General features: G+C 43.5%; 1 protein-coding gene and 1 non-coding gene across 2 annotated transcripts in view; both read right to left on the bottom strand.

The window, feature by feature from the left end:
• Window positions 1-22,473, bottom strand: part of PPP1R14C (protein phosphatase 1 regulatory inhibitor subunit 14C) — a 107,476-nt gene that overhangs the window by 65,828 nt on the left and 19,175 nt on the right. The window lies entirely within an intron of this gene.
• Window positions 18,926-19,029, bottom strand: LOC111538675. Its single transcript, XR_002730426.1, has one exon. It is a non-coding gene; the product is annotated as a small nucleolar RNA U13 (small nucleolar RNA).

The raw sequence follows: 22,473 nt of genomic DNA, 5'->3' as shown, positions 1-22,473 counted from the left end.
ACACACCTGTGCAGCATGTGACTGTCCTGTCAGATACTATCTACCAGGAGGTGGCTGGATACCCTCTTCCAAGGGAAGTGAGGCTTGCCTAGGAGCAAGAAGAGGTGGCAATGATGGAGACGGCCCCTCCATACTCCATTTGTGCCTTGGCACAAAGACATGATTGGTCACAGACTGAGTCCCTCCTGTGTTCACATCACATCCTACCCGGGATACTCATTCTCCACGCGCACTTGGATGTGTGACTACACCTGCAAATTAGTTGCTAAAGAACCCATATATTAACTTCTGAATCTATGACAGAGAAGAAAATAACATTCAACTTGCCCGATTAGCTCACGGGGTTGTCACAACTAATCCTTCTTCAAAAACCAAAAGAATCACTGACCTGCCATCAACAGGAACTCCTTAAAACTTGGGGAAAATGTGAACAGTCGGAAAGTAAGCATTACAAGATAGCAAGTCTCTGCGGTTTCTCTCAGATGTTTAAAATAAACATGCTTATAAATATACATCAACATGAGATTCTACATAAACCACTGAAACTTTTGTTTCACTTGCTCGTCTTAAGAAATGTCCCAGTTTGGGCCAGGCATGGTGGCTCACACCCGTAATCTCAGCACTTTGGGAGGCTGAGGTGCGTGGATCACAAGGTCAGGAGTTCAAGACCAGCCTGGCCAAGATGGTGAAACCCTATCTCTACTAAAAATACAAAAAATTAGCCAGGTGCAGTGGCAGTCGCCTGTAATCCCAGCTACTTGGGAGGCTGAGGCAGGAGAACCGCTTGAATTCGGAGAGCGGAGGTTGCGGTGAGCCGAGATCGTGCCATTGCACTCCAGCCTGGGTGTCAGAGTGAGACTGTCTCAAAAAAAAAAGAAAAAGAAATGTCCCAGTTTGGTGACGTGGTAGAACCCGCAGTCAGATGTTAACCAGGTTCATAATAACTCTCTCTATACTATGACATTTGGAAGCATTTTTCTGAACACTGAATTTCCCTGAAGTCCTAACACAAAATATGTTTATTTTTTATTCTATTTCCTTTTTGTACAGGTGGAGCAATAAAGTTGAATTTACACACCCATTTTCACCAACTCATTTCCTCTTTATAATTTCAGGGCTGACTGTACTAAAGAAAATTCAAGTAAAGTTTATGACTAACATCAGCCAGAATTGCTTGCTAATAGTCCAAGATAACTCACACACACACACACACACACACACACACACAAATCCTCTTCAAATACAAAAAGTCTAATTTGCTATAGTAATCATGAAAGAATTAAAAAACAACAGAATCTTTGCACTATTTGTATCGAGTGGATATTTATGGATTTCCAGCATAATAATGCTTCCACTAACAGTGGACCACATATACAACAGTGGTCCCATCAGATTATAATACCATATTTTTACTGCACCTTTTCTGTGTGTAGATGTGTCTAGATATACAAATGCTTCCATTGTGTTACAACTGCCTACAGTGTTCAGGATGGTCACATGCTGCACAGGTTTGTAGCCTAGGAGTCATAGGCTGTACCACAGAACTTAGGTGTGTAGTAGGCTGTACCATCTAGGTGTGTGTAGTTCACTCTATGATGTTCACAAATCAACAAAGTCACCGAAGGTTGTATTTCTCAGAACATATCCCCATCACTAAGCAAAGCATGGCTGGCTACTGTACTTACTTGGTGACAGTAAGTAGTACTGTGCGTCTCACATGTATTATTTCATTTAATCTTCACAACAACCTTATAAAGTAGGTCCACATATTTATTATCCCCATTTTACAGTCGAGTAAATAGAGAGTGCTACCATGGACTGACTGTTTGTGTTCCCCAAAATTCACATGGTGAAGCCCTAACCCCCACAGTGATGATATTAGGACGTAAGACCTTTGGGAGGTTATTAGGCCATGAGAGTGGCGGCCTCCTGAATGGATGATCTCTATCTCTCCATGTGAGGATACAGCAGGATGACCGCCATTTGCAAACCAGGAAGTAGGTCCTCACCAAACACCCAATCTACTGGTCCTGACCTCGGAATTCCCAGCCTCCAGAACTGAGAAACGCATCTATATTGTTCAAGCTACACAGGCTATGGTATTTCGTTATAGCAGCCTGAGGCAGTTAAAACAGAGAAGCTGAATAATGTCCCTCAAGGTACATAGCTTGGAAATAGGGAGGTCAAATTCAAACCTGGCAAGTCTGGATACAGAGTGCATGCCCTTGACCACTACACAGTCTAAAGCTGTTCTGCTGCTGACCATAACCTGAAAATCTATAAATGCATACCAATTTCATGAAAATGGCTGAATTTAGTCAAATGATAAGATTAAGTTTTATGGTTTTTAAATATCCTTTACACACAAGTTAGTTAGCTATATAGTCAATTAGAAATTTGGCATATCCAAAAAAACTAATTCTTATTCCACCACTGAATCCTATTTCCCACTTCAACTAGCAGCTGCTACGGACGAAGAAGAAGGGGATAAACATACTGCAAATCATTTACTGCAGTAAGTAATTCTATTTCAAGGCAAATTTGAGAAGCAATGAAAAAGAAAACCTGTCCTAGCTCAAAATCATAAATAAATCAAGTCACATTTAATGAAAGATCTTAACACATATACACAAAAAGTATGCGTGTTTGTCAAAAATATGACTCACACACACTCAAAGCAAACCTAACAGCTTAGCTCTGCAGCAAGGTACAACTAAGGTGAAGGACAAAGGCATCTTACTATGTTTAGAAACAAGAAGGCTAGGCGCAGAGCTGACATTTTTCCTAATTAAGGTATCAGCAAAAAAAAAAAAAATTTTAAACATTATGTGCAAGCAGCCAATTTGAGAAGTGGATTGCTTGGGGAACAAGAAATAAAGTAAGTGAAGAGACAGGACAGCAGAAAAGAACATTGATAGCCAACAGTTAAATATTCAAGAACATTTTTTTAATGTTCTACCAGATTATTAGAATTTCTCCTCTAAGGACAACCTGAATCCCAGAGCAGAAATGCCCACCACTGTCCACCAACTTCCTGTAAAACACCCTTGAATAATAATAACCTCTAGAGAAAGATTAGCTGGGCATGGTGGTGTGTGCCTGTAATCCCAGCTACTCGGGAGGCTGAGGCAAGAGAATCTTGAACCCAAGAGGCAGAGGTTGCAGTGAGATGAGAGCTCACCACTGCACTCCAGCCTGGCGACATAGCGAGACTCCATGCCAGGAAATCCTTACCAAGAACACCTCGTAGAATGCCAGCCTAACCTGAAGCCCCCAGCCACTATGGATAGACAGACTAAAGGGGGCATAAATACCACACTTTGAAAGGTAGCGCCACTAAATTTCACATTTGAAAAAAGACATCAGTAACTACTCAATTTAAATCTGACCTAAGGGAAGAGCTATAGTTTCTCTACCTTTCTCTCACCCAAATAAGCCTACACTTTGACATTCTGTCCTTATTTTGGATGCACTATAAGAAGAACGTGAACACTAATTTTTCCAGTAACTATGCAGATTTGCATCAGATTGTCTCTTATTTTGTCCAGAGCCCCTCTTTGACCTGCTGATGTAGTCCAGGCTCATCATTCAGCAATAAAAAATCATCTCTCCCAATGACTCAGCACCAGGCTCCCTTCAAAGTCACACAATCTGAGGCTTTCACACTTCACTCGCCCCCACCCCAGCCATGCTCTTAGGGAGCTTCACAGACTGCCTCTCCTGTGTCGCCCACCACAGTGATCACAGGAAGGACCTCAAGACACACGCCTAAAACAACTCTTTCAAGAACAGCTGTGACAACATGGACATCAGAGAAAACAACAGGAGGCAAACTGAGGAGCTCATGAGATGTACCCACGTGTGCAGAGTTCCTTATACAATGCTGGATGAAACACGGAAGTATTAAATCTTACAGTGCTTATATTTCATTAAACTACTTTCCCCAAGCCCTGCCATGTATGGCTCTCATAGCCACTCTTTCATGCAGATGCAACTAATATCCCCATCTTACAGATGAAGTAGCTGAGACTCGGGGTTATTTGCCCACAGTCACACAGCTAGAGCTGAAGCCAACTCTTGTACCAATCCATACTATTCTGTCTCAAATATAATAATAGCAAACATCCACTGAGTGCACCCTATCTACCAGACACTATGCTAAATGCTTTATCGCATGGATCATCTCAGTTAATTCTTTTTTGGTTGTTTGTTTGTTTTTTGAAATGGAGTCTCACTCTGTCACCCAGGCTGAAGTGCAGTGGCACAATCTTGGCTCACTGCAACCTCCACATCCCAGGTTTGAGTGATTCTCATGCCTCAGCTTCCTGAGTAGCTGGGATTACAGGCACATGCCACCACTCCCAGCTAATTTTTGTGGTTTTAGTAGAGACAGGGTCTCATCATGTTGGCCAGGCTGGGCGCAAACTCCTGACCTCAGGTGATCTATCCCCCTTGGCCTCTGAAAGTGCTGGAATTACGGGCCGGAGCCACCATGCCCGGCCCATCTCAGTTAATTCTTACAACATCCCTTTTGTTACCTGTTCCCCCAACATACACCTTACAAATGAAGAAACCAAAAAACAGAGAGTCTAAGTAACTTCCCTAAGATCACACAGTCAGTAATGTGGCAGAGTTGGGACTCAAACCCCTGTCTTTCTCACTAATTCTATGCATGGATATTATTGTTCAGTTTTGTCACAGCTGTATTTGGAAATAATGTTATTTATGTCACCCGTGTAAGACAGCCATCACGGATATTATCCAATTTTTTTTAACAGCCCATAAACCAATGGCAGAGATTTAATGAGAGACAGGTGTTTAGGGATGCAGATTCTAATGAAGGGCAAGTCTGCAGAGTTCATTTCCATTTAAAAACATAGGCCAATATGGAAAAATCTAGACACTTATCCGGACTCTCTACACCTGGGCTGTCTGTTATAGATAAAGGCTTCATGGACGACCATCCCTCCCTCTGTCCTTTCTTTCTCTCGTTCTCTCTCTCTCTTTCTCTCTTTTTCTTTCTGTTAGTGTCTTACTCTGTTGCCCAGGCTGGAGTGCAGTGGTGCAATTATAGCTCATTGCAGCCTTGAACCCCTGAGCTCAAGCAATCCTCCTGCCTCAGCCTCCTGAATAGCTAGCATCACCACACCTGGCAAATTTTTATTTTGTATAGAGACAGGGTCTTGCTATGTTGTCCCAGCTGGTATTGAACTCCTGGGCTCAAGCAGCACCCCCATCTTGGCCTCCCAAAGTGCCGGAACTACAGGTATGAGCCACTATCCTTGGCGACCACAGTCTCCTTCCTCCCTGGGTCTCCCCAGTGCCTTCCCAGGTTGGTTCTAATCTCAGGACAGGCAGACACCACAGGCCTCCCTTCCTCCCAAAAGGAAATGCATTATAAGGTATTTTAGGAAGTAGAACAGAGCTTCTAAAAACACTTGCCTTATTCGTAGTGACAGAGAGAGTATAGAAAGCAAATAAGTGCAGCCGCCGAACTTTCCCTAGAGAGCTCCCTTCACCTCCAGCATCTGTGTATTGAGCCGGTCACCCAAGAGCTACACAGATCCTGTCTATTTCCTCCTCTGCAGATGAAAAAATTAGTCCCCTGTGAGATCTGAAAATCTATACCTAGATGTTTCCCTATTTGAGACAAACTAAGTCCATCTCTTCACCTTAGATTGTCATTTTCATTCCGAGTAATGAAATAAACAATAGTATAAAGACCCTCGTTACTATTTCTGATGCAGTATCTTATGTCATCGTGACAATTGTGATGACTGGGAGTAATTTTATCTTTAATGATTCCAAAAAAACAAAGGGAGAAATAAAATAGTTGGAGCTATGCTTAGGTTAGAGATAAACATCTCTTTGGTTGAGACACTTCGTGTCGGTCTACAGGTCTAGAAATCAATTGTATTGACTTTACCTGAACTAAAGAAATGAAATTCAAAGGCTGCCCTGCATATTAGGAGAGGGACACAACCTCACCTGCTGTGACCGCCCTCCTCTCCAATCACACCCACCATCCCCTGACATGCTCTAGCTGGTCTTGCTCCTCAGTCGGCCCACAGAGCCAGCTTCCACTGTCCGCAGGGGCCTCTGTGACAGGCTCCTCTCTGCACTCAGGGTTTCCTCCAGCCTTTTACACAGGCTAGGTTGTGGGAAAGACCCGTGGGACCCCTAGGTCCAGACCTACTACCACTGCTCCCAAATGGGCCCAAGAAAGGTCATGGTAAACCCTGCTGAGGTGGCACCAGCAACTGACAACAAGTGCAGATGGAGTAGGAGGGCACACACAAGGGCAAGGCTCTGCACAAAAGGCCTCACAGAGGCTGCATGGGGGGTGAGGGCCAGCCACGGCTCCAGGAGACACACGCACAAGCCCTCTAGGAGACTGTAACTATGACACACAGCTGCCTGGGAACAGCACATTCTCATGCAAGGTAAAACATTAACCGGTGAACAGCTGGACAACATTTATATCCCCACCGGGGCTAACCACACAGTGATGAGGGGAAATACACATGCCACAGGGAAGCCCGTCTTCCTCATCTGACGACGGGGCCTCAGAAGATGAGTCTGCCCTGGCCTCTTGTTGGGAGAGTTGCTGGGGCTCTGCTGCAGTCCGGACTGGCCCAGAGAAAGCGGCCCATGCCCCACTCCCCACTGCCTACCTCCCTGACAGTTGTCAGGAGTTGAACCCCAGGCCTCACAGGATGCTGAATCAAACGGGTCTCCAAGAAGGACACAAGATTGTGGGACTTTGGGGACAACAATGAGGGAAAGACGACTGACTCAGAGCTGCTCATGTATTTGCACCCACAGATATGTGTATGTTGGACCCTACCAGGGAGAGACAGACAGAGAGGGAACTGAGAGAGCACAAGGAATAGTGAGGCTGTCTGTGACCACCGGATCTGCATGGAAGCTCCACAGGCCCCAAAGCAAGGCCTGAGGACGTGCTACACATGACCCTTCGCTTGCCTTCTCTGCTGTCAACAGACAGGTTCCAGCCTTTTGGTCACACCAGCAAGAATTTTCCCTTTTTATCTACCAGGATAGTTCCCTTCCCAATATAAACCTGGCCCTAACACTCACTCCACTAAGTGAGGTCCATATATGGCTCTGAAACTATCACTTCATTTTTTCCCTCTTCTCCCCAGATCCTTTCACAGAAACAACAGGTAAAGACACGGTCTATCTTAGTTTTTTCAGAATTGTCAAGTGCACCCGTTTTCAAATGGTCACGTGGTGCAGAGCAGATCTGTGCTTCTTCCACTGAGAACAGACTGGCTGAATTGTGCCCAGAGAGCCGTCCAGTATCCACAACATCTGCCACAGAGCTACATAGCAGGACATCTATGAGGAACTAGGGCCAGGCTGAGCCATGGATATCAGGATTTCTGGTATGGAAAAGGCAGCAAACAGGACGTGGAGTTAGGACACAGGCATGCTAGAAGGTAGAGAGAGACACACAGTGGGAGGCCAGATCACTGGTGGGTGGGACCAGCCCTAAATAACTGGTCCTTCCTCGTGATCTCTCCTCCCTCTTCCTTGAGTGTCCTCCTCCGTATAAAACCCATCTCCTTGCCCACAGGGTCTCCCACATGATGAACAGGACTGACCTGTTTGAAGCCACTCCTTCAGGCCCTCTGCAAAACCCAGACACCTGCAGCAATGGCAGGATACGGCCCTTACCTGGGCCTCACTCATTATAACAGCTTAAAGGAAAAAATCTCACTTCTGTGATCCAAAAGGGATTTGTTTGAATGTGGACTACTTGAGGATGATAACAAAATTCTTCTGGCCCAGGGACGCCAATCCACAAATCTACCAAAATAGCAGTAGAAAGACGCAGATCATGAATTAGACGAATAGCAATTCCTTCAAATAAGCTAAGGACAGTCTCACCTTTATTGAACCCTGAACTAATCTGGTATTTCAAATAAGATAGCAACAAGATGTTCCTTCTTTGCCCTCTCTTTGACGCTGAGACATACAATGAAGGGGAAAGTTCAGCCTAATCCTAAAGGCATTGACTGGAAGCAGGAAACAAGACAAGAGGTAGTTGCCAAGGAAGCCAGACACAGATTGTACCACGGGCACCCTGCCTCCAACGCGATTGTTAGAAGCAATTTCCAGTTTGGTAACTCATAGAAGCCACGGGCACTCCCGTTGAGAAGACAGGAATCCCTCCAGGGCTGGCCTGCCCAGATAGCCAGTAGGGCTGGCTCTAAGTGCTGCCTGGGTTCTACTGCAATGCCCCACACTCCCTCACCCCGTGGTGCCCACTAGGGCCCTCCTGTTCACCCCAATTATAAGAACACTCTCTCTCCAAAAGACAGGTAATTAATCAAGGGATAACCCCCAAGAAAGGGAAAATAAGACAAGACCACATCAGCTCACTATTCTAAGTATCCCCAGTGGAGTTCTGAATTCTCCTTTAGTGGAGTCATTATGACAGGTGTGGCCGGTTTAGAGATCCTGTTACCAGAGAGAGAAGTGTAAGATATTCAGGGCCCGCTGAAGAAGACCGGCCAACCAAACAGTGTTATAAAACACCACAGGTAGATTGCGCTTGTGGTTCGACTGCATTTTCCAAAACAGGCCAGACTGGGGTATGACATCTAGGTTTTATTTTAACTGGTTCTGCTGAGAAAACACCAGCCTCATACCTAGCACAGTCAAGAGCCATGGGTTATGTTACCTGGTAACACTTGGTTAGACGCTGTCAAATGATTAAGCCTTTGACTAGGGAAATCACACAAAGCAACAGTTCTGGTAATTACCCACGTCTGTACCTGGGCTGACCAAGGCACCACCAGGGAGATGTCAAAGTAACTTCCTTGCATTTGGAAATGTCCTCACCAGCCCCATGCTCAGGAGTTCAACTTTATTTGTGCTTTTCATTGTTGAAGTAATATTTTACAAAGGAGATTACTAACTAGTCATAAAGAGCAGGGAGTTAAATATTTATAAGGACTCACAATATTAACAGACTCACTTTCCCCAAAATATGTTCAACATATCAAAGCTCTGCATCCTTAGTAAATGACCACCGTAATTTCACACACAAAAAGAGGCAAGTGCTGGGTCCATGTGTGACCTCTGCTGAGAGATCCCACTGAAGCAGATCCAAGAAACCCAGCTCAGAGGGGGTCCCTTCCAACTTCACCACCTTCTCCACGGCTCTCAGCAAGTTACTGGACTTCTTCCTGCCTGCTTCCATCCCTACAATGGGACCAGAAGTAGCATCCACCTCCCAAGTTTATTAAGAGGATGGAAGGAGTTAACATGGGCAAGCCATAGAATAGAGCGCAGCACATAATAAGCACTATGTGAGCTACTACTGTCATTGCTGTTTCTGGTTTTATCATTTGGTCAACACGGATGAAATGTCATAGTGGTATCATAAACAGTGTTCAAGCCAAATGAGCATACGTTTCAAATACAAGAGCAAAAATGGAACATCCTCTTCACTATTTTTTTTTTTTTTTTTTTTTGAGACAGAGTCTCCCTCTTTACCCGGGCTGGAGTGCAGTGGCACAATCTCAGCTCACCACAACCTCTGCCTCCCAGGTTTAAGCAATTCTCCTGCCTCAGCCTCCTGAGTAGCTGGGATTACAGGCGTGCACCACCATGCCAGTCTTTTTTCGTATTTTTAGTAGAGATGGGATTTTACCATATTGGCCAGGCTGATCTCGAACTCCTGACCTTGTGATCCGCCCACCTCGGCCTCCCAAAATGCTGGGATTACAGGCGTGAGGCACCGCGCCCGGGCTTCACTACTTATTATTAAATTATCTTCCAGGAAATTATACTTATTTAAAACACACTGTTGAACACTGAGTATCTGCCAGGCTTTCCAGAGGACACAAATATTATAAGCCAATGTTCCCACCCTCTAGGAGCTTACAGTCGAATTGAGAAGATAAAAATGCACACACATGAGAAACCATACCACAGGCAACTATGGCAAGTGCCCACCAAGATGCCATAGCATTTTTTGTAATTGATTTATAAATACCAAGAATTATGTAAGTTAGTAAGTGTTCTCACAATTTAGAAAATGGTACGTATGTGAGGTGATGGATATGTTAATTAGCTTGATTTAATCGTTTCACAACGTATGCACCTATGAAAGCATCATGTCTGTACACTGCAAGTATATATAATTATTACTTTTCAATAATACCTTAATAAATCTGGCGGGGGGCGTGGAGATGTGCTGAGTAAGTAAATTGATTTCAGCCTAAAACAAAAGACCTCATGGAGATGGGGTTCAAGTTGGGCTTTGAAAGATGGACCGGACTGAGAGAGAGGAAGTTTTGAGGGTGGGGGATCCTGGGAATGGCGTGAGCAGAACTCACGAGGCTATCCTGAAGTTGAGATGAGAGAGTGGGATGCCTAAGAGCCTCAGGTCTGCAGTTTTGGGCTCCCATGTCCTGGCTGAGTGACCATGGGCCAGTTCCATAAGCCTCTGCGGGCCTCAATTCCTAGTACTGGCTGGCATCAGCATTATTCTGAAGACTGAACAAGATAAATAAAGCATGTAAGGAACACACAGGGAGAACTAGGCATCGTCAGGTATTAAGCAGAGTTAAAGAGACTCATCTGTCTGCCAAGAGACCCATCTGTCTGCAGAAGAAGGCTGAAATTGGAAAGTAGTGCAAGACCAAGTTGGAAAGTTACAAAGAAGAGCTGTAGGGAGCTCAGATTTCATTCAGGGAGAGATCTGAGCCCCCTGAGAAGAGTCATTTTTATGGTGGCCTCTCTGAGCAGCACATATACAGCGAGATGGGAGAATCTGGGGGAAGGGAGCCCAGGAGAGGGTGCCAAAGGCTCCACCTGAGTGGGAAAGGCTGGGCCTGGGCACTCACCATAGGGATGGGAAAGAAAAAGGGTGGTGCCAAGTGTGGGAGAAAATGAGAGGAGTTGAAAACGAACTCCACTCATGCAATGTGGTTTCCTGGAAGACATGCTAGAAGAGATATGGCATTTGTGGAAAAAATGGGGAGATCTCAATAAGGATTGTCATTAGCTACCTTGTACCATTGCTGATTTCTTAGTATCGAGAAATGCACAAGAAAATGTCAACATTGGAGGAAGCTGGGCAAAGGGGACATGGGGAAAACTCTGTGCTTTCTTTGCAAATCTGTAAATTAAAATTACTTCAAAACACAAAAAAAACTCCATGTCTATTTGGGTGGCTCATCACATCATCAATGAAGAGGGAGGCCAGGCAAGCAGCAGTTTGGAGGTGGATGGGGAGTTGACTGAGCGGCTTAGAAGACAGCATGGCTGATAGGAAGACCAAGGCCTTGCTCACACCTTGACTGTGAGAGCGACCTTGTAACCCACATCCAGCCACGCGAGGCCTCTAGATGCATCCAGCCTCTTGGGGAGGAGGTGTCATCTCCTGTTACTATCCTCATTCTTTGTCTCCAGTCAGTCTCCCCACATCAGTTACAGCACCCTTCAAACCCCCTGCTTCTGGTTTCAGCAACTCTGCCCATCAGGAGAAGTGTCAGATGGCACTTCCAAAGAACTTCATTTTCAGGCTAAGAAGCTTCTGTTCTGAGGCCCACAATAAACCAAGGCTTCATAAGAAAAGAAAGAATATGCCTAACATCAGCTCTCAATATCTAAATGATGAATTGAATGAGTCACACACCTAGTGATGCTCAGAGCTGGGAGTCTGCACTCAGCTGTACCTCGCTCTCTATTTCTACCCGCCTCCCTCCCTGCATCACAGGGCCTTGCACAGTAGTCCAGGAATGGTCTGGTGCATTAACACACACACACACAAAACCACAGCTTTACAAAAGAGCTTCACTTTGTCATAAAAGCACCAATGCTGGGGGTTACAGAGATCTTCTAGAAAGCTGTCTAGTCTCCCTGGTCTAGGGAAGGAATCTAATGTTTCCCATATAGAGTGACTTTAACCATTAGTTGTACATGTCAATGCCATATAATGAATATATAGAGAGATTATCTATAACCTATCTAATGATGAATTATCCATCTGCAAAGGGTTCCCATCTATAATTCTTTATAGACAGGTGATGAATACATAGCATAAATTCTTTAGCAAAGAAAGGGAGAGATTCTGAACACTGATAAACATTTGTTGATTTTACTTATGACATGGTTCTGTGATCTTTAAATTCATCCCTACTTAAATAAAATATGTCTTGTGCTAAATTATGAAATCAGGAATCAGGCTGTTTGCATGAGAATAAAATTAGAGAGGAACGAGAGAAAGCGATGAAATTCTAGTCCCAGTTTGCAGCCTGAAGAAAATCCCTTAACTTTCAAATATGTGCGTCAATCACGGATACTGTGTGGAGATGTGAGAAATCTGAGCAGCAGTGTCCCTGAAAGATCCTTTTACCATGCTATAGATGGAGTCAGTGTGTCAGGCAGAGAGGTCAGGACAGAAGATCTCTCGGGTCTCTTTTAAATGTGAGCTTCTGGGATTCTCCTTATAAGAGTTTAGATTGTTGTTATGCTCATACAAAATTACAGAGAATCCTGCAACCATAAGACATTAGGTATGTGCAATGGTGTGCTAGATGGAGCTGCCTTGTACCAGCTCACTAGAGACCACTGTTAAATTTTCAGGAATTTTATAAGCCAGCTGTCAAACACAATAATGAGAGAATGTTCAGGTCAGTGGAACTCCTCTGTAACATACCATGGTGGATAAACGTCATTACACATTTGTCCAAACCCATGGAATGTACAACACCTTGAGTGGACCCTCACGTAAACTACTCACTTTGGGTGATAATGGTGCGTCAACATAGGTTCATCGATTGTGACAAATGTACCACTCCTATGGAGTGTCACGCTGGGGGAGCTGGTGGGGAGGCTGTGTTGGGGGACTGGGCAGAGAGTACATAGGAAAGGTATCTTCCTCTCGATTTTACTGTGAATCTAGAACTGCTCTAAAAAACAGATTTAAATTTTTTTAATGTATTTTGAAAAAAATGTTAACTAAAGGTTAACTTTTATAGTCATAAAAAATAATAAGACCATATCATTTCCCTGCATAAAAGCTATCATACTTGGAAACAAAATTCAAATTCCTTACCGTTAAAAAAAAAAAAAGAGTCGTACTGTAACCTCCAAGGCTCTGTTTCTTCTAACCTCATTGCCTATCACTCTTCTCTCTCATTTCCCTAGAATGTAAAACCCACAAGGAAGGGAAGTGACTTTTGTCTCTTTGGTCTACTTCTACATCATGGGTGCTTAAAAGGTAACTAGCAGCTGGGCACAGTGGTTCACGTCTGTAATCCCAGCACTTTGGGGGGCCGAGGCCGGTGGATCATGAGGTCAGGAAATCGAGACCATCCTGGCTAACACGGTGAAACCCCGTCTCTACTAAAAATACAAAAAAAAAAAAAAATTAGCCAGGCCTGGTGGTGGTCACCCATAGTCACAGCTACTTGGGAGGCTGAGGAAGGAGAATGGTGTGAACCTGGGAGGCAGAGCTTGCAGTGAGGCGAGATCATGCCACTGCACTCCAGCCTGGGCGTCAGAGCGAGACTCCATCTCAAAAAAAAAAAAAAAAGTAACTAGGACATGACAAAAGTGTAATGAATATGTGTTGAATTCAGTTCTCATCACCCATATTTTCTTATTCTTTCTTGTGTGGCAGATTGTATTTTCCAAAACTGGCTTCAACAGTATTTCTCATTCCACTTCCCTTCCTCACAAGGTGATCTCACTTGACTTTCCTCCCATCAGAAGGTAAAATCTATGTCCCTTTTCCTTGAAACCTTGTTAGAACCATGACTAGAAAACAAGCCATACTATGTGACCTCCAAGGAAAAGTCATTAAAAGCAATACAACTTCTTCCTGATTGTATTGAGATGTTTACTCCAGAGCCCAGTCTCCATACAGCAAGGAAACCGAAACAGCACATGGAAAAGCCTGCATGCTGAAGAGCTGACACAATGGCCCACGGCCCTAATAGTTTCCTGCATGCAGGAGTGACTCACGTTAAAAATACATACTCAGGTCCTAAGTTTGCCACATCAATTAATTCCCCATGAGACAGAGATGAGTCACCCCCAACAAATGATGCACAAATCGGATTTGTAAGCAAAATAAATGATAGTCATTTCTTAAGCCACTAAGATGTGGGGCAGTTTGTTACATGATATTGGTAATTAGTAAATCTTGGTTCATTCTACTTTCATCTCCTTCCCGCTTGGGCCTTTTCATATTCGATTTCATCAGCCTAGAATTTTCTTCATTCACAATTCACTTGTCCTGTGCCTCTACCTTATACAGGTCTCTGCTTATGACACCTTCTCTTTTATTCAACCATTGGGTTTAGCTGCATGTAACAACAACAACAACCTTTTAACAGCAGTTTGGAGATGAAATATGATTTTTTTCTGCCATATACAGAGAAGTCCAACACAGTTGGATATTGGCATTTGTTCAACAGTTCAAAGACGTCATATGTAAGTTCTTATTTTATTGTTTCTATTTTTAATTTTTTTTTCTCTTCTACTTACATTTCAAGAAGTAAGGAAAAGGACAAGTTTCCCATGACAACTGAATCAATTACCATTAAATTATTATTCAGACACTCCATGCAGTGAATTCATTTCCCTGGTCAAAATTTGTCATAGAATCACCTCTAACTGTAATGGAAAGTTATATATTTTTAAGGAATGTAAAATATCTTATTGATAATTTTATATTGAGGCTGGGCACAGTGGCTCACACCTGTAATCCCAGCACTTTGGGAGGCCATGACGGGTGGATCGCCTGAGCTCAGGAGTTCAAGACCACCCTGGGAAACATGGTGAAATCCCATTTCTACTAAAATACAAAAAATTAGCTGGGCATGGTGGCACGCACCGATAGTCCCAGCTACTTGGGAGGCTGAAGCAGGAGAATCACTTGAGCCCGGGAGGCAGACGTTGCAGTGAGCCAAGATTGCACCACTGTACTCCAGCTTGGGCTACAGAGTGAGACTCTGTCTCAAATAATAATAATTTTATATCGATCATATGTTAAAATGATAATATTTTTGATATATTGAGTTAAATACATTACTAACATTTTTAATTAAATTATATAATTGTGTAAGAAGAGTAATTATGTAATAAAGTTGTAAATACTCAAAACATGACTTTCTAATTATTTGATGACATTTTCCTATTCTTACGCTCTTAAGGTTACTTCCATCTCCTGCATCTGTATGGAGGAAGTACTTGTCCCTGCTCCTCCCCAGGGACCTCACAAGGGTCACCTGAAATCAACTATGGCGAGACTTACACCAAGGAAACTGGGCTGCTGTGAATCAAGGGATTTTTTTCTCTCATAAGAGCCAGTTGTTAAACTTTCACCAGCAACTCACTGCATATATGTGAACCTCAAAGACGAAAAAAGAAAGAAAAAAAAATGGGACGCTGTATTGTGTTAGGGAGAAGGAGTAGGGGAGAGGAAAGTAAAAGGGGAAGTTAAAACCGAAAGAGAGAAAGCAAGGTGGGGGAGGAGTGGGGGAGAGGAGAGTCAGAAGGGGAGGGACTGCAGAAAGGGTGGGAGGAAAGCAAGGGGGAGAGGAAACGAGAAGGAGAGAAAGAGGGGAGGAGAGAAGGGGAGAAAGAGGGAAGGGGAGAAGGGAGACATGGAGAGAAAGGGGGAGTTATTTTATGTGTTTAGTATCCCAAGGAAAACAAGGGTTCTATATAGGTAAATTATTTCAACTACTTTTCTTCAAATCTCTCTAAAGGGATTCCTCGTGTGCCTGCCTTTGGGGTCTGAATGGCTCAGGTCACTCCTATGGCCAGGCGTCCTGCCGCACTGCCTCTCGGGACACGCTCCAGGCTGCAACAGGCTCAGAGCTCTCTGCCTTATACAGAGTATAAGATGGCTCTGGTCTTCCAAGCTTTTTATAGATGCTCTGTCCCCTCCCTTACTGTCAGGCTGTCAGCTGTCACTTCTAGATGTTCTCCCAGGATGTATACCTAGCAGCCTAGTTTGCTGCTTCTAAATCTAGTGAACTAAAAAAGCAGAAAACCAAACTTGTTAGAAATGTGACTAAAGTAAGAGCACAGAAGCTCTACGTGGAAGCCCAAGGACCTCTGTGATAAATCAAGAACATACCCCAGCACACCCGAGAATATCATTATCTCTTTAGGGTCTCAAAGCTACGCTTTCTGCTTTCTTTTTTTCTTTTTCTTTCTTTTTTTTTTTTTTTTTTTTTCTGAGACAGAGTCTTGCTCTGTTACCCAGGCTGGAGCGCAGTGGTGCGATCTCAGCTCACTGCAACCTCTGCCTCCCAGGTTCAAGCAGTTCTCCTGCCTCAGCCTCCTGAGTAGCTGGGATGACAGGTGCCCGCCATCATGCCCAGCTAATTTTTTTGTATTTTTAGTAGAGACGGGGTTTGCCATGTTGGCCAGGCTGGTCTCAAACTCCAGACCTCAAGTGATTCACCCACCTCGGCCTCCCAAAGCACTGGGATTACAGGCGTGAGCCACTGTGCCCGGCCTAATGTTTGTATTTTTAGTAGAGATGAGGTTTCACCACGTTGGCCAGGCTGTTTTTGAACTTCTGACCTCAAGTGATTCGCCCGCCTCCGCCTCCCAAAGTGCAAGGATTACAGACGTGAGCCACCGTGCCTGACCTCTTTCCGCTTTCCTTTAGGTTCCTTCACTCAGTTCCAAATGACTGGAGTTACAAAATTCATGACTTCAAGGTTGGTGAGGTTTCACTAAATATATAAAATATTCACCTGTGACAAGCTGAAAAGGAAAATGGACATGACATTAACTAAATAGGAAAGAGAATCACAGTCCCATCATGGAAGTAACATTAAGCACCAGCTGCCCGTTCCCTTAGCAATCTGCTTCCTCCTTCTAAGGAGGGGAAGCTACGAGGCTGCCTCTCCCAGTGGCCTCAAAAGGCTTCAGAGCAGCTCAAAGTGCAGCCACCGGACATGGGCAGTGGTGGGCAATAAGTGCTGGTGGAGGCAGCCCCATTTTCCAACAGCTGCCTCCTGGAGCTGGCCCCAGTTTGGGGATCTGCTTGTCCCTTGCCCTTCTTTGTTCACATCCATCCCCAGAGGAAAGGAGGAACAAAGAGAACCTGGGACATAACCCCAGGCCCTGGTGTCACCAAGCAAGATGGCACCATGGGAGAAGCCTCTAGGGCTCTTCTGTTCCCCAGGGGGCAGTTACCAAGAAGAACAGCACTTGGCCAGGCACGGTGGCTCACGCCTATAATTCCAGCACTTTGGGAGGCCGAGGTGGGCAGATCACGAGGTCAGGAGACCGAGACCATCCTGGCTAACACAGTGAAACCTCGTCTCTACTAAAAATACAAAACCTTAGCCGGGTGTGGTGGTGGGCGCCTGTAGTCCCAGCTACTCAGGAGACTGAGGCAGGAGAATGGCATGAACTCGGCAGGCAGAGCTTGCAGTGAGCCGAGATCACGCCACTGCACTCCAGCCTGGGTGACAAAGTGAGACTCCATTTCAAAAACAAAAAAGAAGAGCAGTATGAGGCATGTGACACATGGTATGTGGCACGTGGCCCACTCACAATGCGATCTGGTGTACTGGCACTGACTGGCACATCCAGAGTCCACACCAACCTCCTGAAAATGCATTCCTCTACTTTTCTAAACTTGGTCTTTGGTCTGGCACTAAATTTTGAAAATGAGAAAAGTACTTAACTTCTTGCTGAATTCACTGTGTGAAATACTGCACTTCACATTTATTTTCATCTCTTTTACTTTGTAGGGTTTTGTTTTAAAATAGTCTGATAGCAACATAAAAGTTCTAATTCTTAGGCCTGTTGCCTATTTATCCAGGCTATCACACACAAAAATTTTAAATAACTATAATAGAACAATAAAGCTACCTCTGATATGGAGGAATATTCTCAAAATTACCCTCCTTGCACTGAGTGTTTAACTTATAAAGAAAGAAACAACAAATGTTATAAAATTAAAAATAGAAACTCCAGAAATAATCCTATTATTTTGGTTCTACTTTATGCCTGCCACATAGTAGGCCCATAAAAGATATTTATTGTATGACTGGCTGGATGATTAAATAGATACAGTACTGCCAACTGGACAGTCTGAGGTCAACCAACCTTCCCCAAGGACTTTAGCCAAAAGAACTGGTCCAGAAACATATTTGGGCCTAGAGAAGAAATGTAATTAACTAGGCAAGTCGAGTCTTCTCTAACACAAAATCTGAGTATCTTTTCTTGGAGTGGGAGCCCAGATATTTTAAAACTCTTGCCTAAAGGCAAGTTCAGACCTGTCCACCAACCAACTGATATTTATTGAATATTTACAGCACAGGGGCCACTGCCAGGAAATGCAGATGGAGTATAGTGAGCAAGACAGAAAGGTTCCACCTAATATTCGAACATACTCACTAGAATCTATATAGAGCCACACATATAAGGTCTCCTGCCTTAGTCAGTTTGGGCTGCTTTAACAGACTACCACAGACTGGTAGTTTAAACAACAGAAATATATTTCTCACCATTCTGGAAGTTGGGAAGTTCAAGATCAAGGTGCCACAGATCCCATATCTGGTGAGAGCCAATTTCCTGGTTTGCAGACGGCTAACTTCTCAATGTGTTCTCCCATGATGCAGAGCAGAGAAAGAGAGCTCTCTTGTGTCTTTTATAAGGGCACTAATCCCATTCATGAGTGCTCCACCCTCAGGACATAATCACCTCTGAAAGGCCCCTCTCCCAATACTATAATATTGAGGCTTAGGATTCCAACATATAAATTTTAGGGGGATATAAACATTCAATCTATAGTATCCCCTGATTTGTAACTACAGTGCAGTAAGAGAAGATGATCTTTAAATGAATGGTACTGGGTCAACTGGATGTCCAAGTGGAAAAAAAAGAATTTTTTTTTCCAAATTCAGGGCGGATGGGTAATGTGCCAATGTCGTAACAAGGTTCAAGGCTGGTACATCTCACACATGCGTGTGAACACCCAGTCATCATGCTTATGTACTACAAAAGGATTATGAATCTTAATCTCTACATTATACCACACATAAAAATGAATTTCAGATGGATTACAGATCTATATATAAAAGGTAAAACAATGAAGCATCAAAAAGGTAACATAGAAAAACATTTTCATGACCTTGTAGCAGACAAGGGCTTCTTAAATAGGTTGAAAATATACCAAATATAAAGGAAAAAGCTGACAAATTGGGAAATATTAAGATTAAGAACCTCTGTGCCTCAAAAGTCACCATTCAGAGAGTGAAAAAGGCAATTCACAAAGGAGAACACATATTTCCAACAAAGGGTTCATATCTCGACTGTAAGAGATCAATGTCCTGTAAGGATATATAAAAGACTGTAAGGATATATAAAAGACAACCCAAACCCAAAGTTGTTGTTTTTTCTCTTTGAAATGGGCAAAAGAATCGAACAAGCACTTCACAAAGAGGATATCCAAAGGCCAGTAAACATATGAAAAGGGGCTGGACTTGACTAGTCATCAGGTAAATGTAAATTTGAACCATAATGCAACACCACTATATACATAATGGACGGCTAAATGAAAAAGTCAGAAGATAGCAAGTGTAGGTGAGGATGGGAAACAATCAGAACTTTCACATAGTGTGGTGGGCATGTACATTGGTGTAGTTACTTAAGAAATCATCTGAGAGTACCTAGCAATGCTGAATATGTACATACTCTATAAACCAGCAATTTTGCAACTCTGTATATAAGCCAACAGACATGCAGACATAGGTTCACCGAAAGACACATGCAATAATATTCAAGAAGCTCAATTCAGAATAGCTCAAAACTGAAAGCCTTCCAAATGTCCATCAAAAGTAGAATCAATAAAAAAACAATTGTGGCGTATTCACACATGGAGTACTATGTGGCAACTGAAATGATCAAACCTCAAATGACGTGCAACAATGTGGGTATCTCACACATCTAATGTTGAACAACAACAAAAAAAAACAGACATAAAAGCTTTTAAGAAGGCAAAATTAATCAGATGACCTTGGAGGGAGGGCGGGGGGCTAATAATGGGATGAGCACACACGAGGGACCCCTGCAGTGCTGGCACTATTCCATTTCCTGATCTGGAAGGTGGGTGGCTTCAATTTGACCAAATTCATCAACTGTGCACTTGCACTTGGGTTTTGTGTATTTTGCATGTTATACTACAATAAAAAGGGTTTGTTTGTTTGTTTGTTTGTTTGTTTGTTTGTTTTGAGACGGAGTCTCACTCTGTCGCCCAGGCTGGAGTGCAGTGGCGCAATCTCCACTCACCGCAAGCTCCGCCTCCCGGGTTCATGCCATTCTCCTGTCTCAGCCTCCCAAGTAGCTGGGACTACAGGCTCCAGCCACTAGGCCTGGCTAGTTTTTTGTACTTTTAGTAGAGATGGGGTTTCACCATGTTAGCCAGGATGATCTCGATCTCTTGACCTCGTGATTCGCCTGCCTCGGCCTCCCAAAGTGCTGGGATTACAGGCATGAGTCACAGCACCCGGCCTACAATAAAAAGTTTTTAAGAAAATACTCTCATTCACATCTTCACCTCACAGTTCTTTCTGTTCCTAGTCCCTTGGTCATGCCAAGATTCATCCTGCCAGACGGTGTTTGCATTAACTGAGTCCAGTATGTCCCCCTAGGGCTTTGCACACCGCTGGTGCCATCCCTCATCATGTAGACCCAGATACAAATGCAATGAACTTCCTCAAAGAAGCCCTTCCTGGCCCCACTAACCTGCCCACAGTCTCTCACTCATTATCCTATTAGCTTTATATTTTTCCTAGCACTACTCATGAGCTGAAGCCATTCTGATTTACTCATTTGCGTTTGTTTTTAAGAGCACAGGGACTCTTTCGCTGTTGTATCTAAGCACCTGTGTCCCTAGCACCTAAAAGTGCATGTGGCATTTTGACCTCACTAATTTCTAACATATATTCAAACAAAAGTCCACCCACAAATGTTTATACCAGGCTTACTCGTAATCATCAAAAACTGAAGCAACCAAGATGTCCTTCAAGAGCCAAGTGGATAAACTGTGGTACATTTATACAATAGCATCTTATTCAGCCATAAAAAGAATTGAGCTATCAAGCCACAAAAAAAAAAAAAAAAAAAAAAAAAAAACAGATGAATCTTAAATGTATATTGCGTAGTGAAAGAAGTTAGTCTGAAAATGCTGTATACTGTATGATTTCAATTATATGACATACTGGAAAAGGCAAAACGATAGCAATAGGAAAGGGATCAGTGGTTCAGGAAGAAATGGCAGAGGTTGGCCTGGCACTGTGGCTCTTGCCTATAATCCCAGCACTTTGGGAGGCCCAGGTGGGCAGATCACCTGAGGTCAGGAGTTGGAGACCAGCCTGACCAACATGGCGAAATCCCGTCTCTACTAAAAATACAAAAATTAGCTGGATGTTGTGGCGCATGCCTTTAGTCCCAGCTACTGGGGAGGCTGAGGCAGGAGAATCACTTGAACCTGGGAAGCAGAGGTTGCAGTGAGCTGAGATCACACCACTGCACTCCAGCCTGGGCGACAAAGCAAGACTCCGTCTCAAAAAAAAAAAAAACAAAAGAAAAGAAAACAAAACAAAAGAAAAGAAAAGGAGGGGGGTGAATGGGTGAAGCACAGGAGATATTTTAGGAGGTACAACTATTCTGTATGATACTGTAAGGGTGCATACATGACACTATGCATTTGTTAAAATCCACAGGACTGATTCCACAAAGAATGAATCTTAATGTACAACGTACACAAATTTAAAAAATCATTTAGGAGATTGGGGGAATCCCAGGATGGAATGCAGAATGTGACAAAACAATCTATCTATATTACAAATGTATGCAACAACCTCACTGAAGGGGATAGGAGAAAAGGGTGCTAACTGAAGTAACTACAAATAAGTAGAGTCTGTTAAAATCAAATGCAAAACGAGTGCACGTAAGCATGATCTTCTAGTTGAAAAAGTTGTTTCCCATAGGGATTGAGTTAACAATTGTGATATTGCTGTACATGTACACTACAACTGAACAATTAAGGGAATGGTTACGGGTGGTGGGAACCACATGTTTGTCTCTGTTGCAGTAGGAGTTTAAAGACAGGGAAAGAAAGGGGACTGGGAAAGAAAGGGGACTCACACGACCCATGTGGTAATGGATTAGAATCGAAGACATCAAATGAGCTGATGTTTAGCTTGATATAGATGCTGATGGTTACATATGGAAATATTTGTAGATATATATACACAAATTAGAATACACACATATCTTTTCTTGCTGTCACGTGAGAGATCTTAGAAACAGTGACATTTCAGTAGCAACAAGTACACCTGGCATCCCTTATGTTGGTTTTCTTGGTTACTTTTCTTTTTTTTTGAGATGGAGTCTCACCCTGTCACCCAGGCTGGAGTGCAGTGGCGCCATCTCTGCTCACCGTAAGCT

Source organism: Piliocolobus tephrosceles, chromosome 5 (genome assembly GCF_002776525.5).
Source record: "Piliocolobus tephrosceles isolate RC106 chromosome 5, ASM277652v3, whole genome shotgun sequence".
NCBI classification, from domain to species: Eukaryota; Metazoa; Chordata; class Mammalia; order Primates; family Cercopithecidae; genus Piliocolobus; species Piliocolobus tephrosceles.
This window is presented reverse-complemented; position numbering and strand designations above follow the sequence as displayed.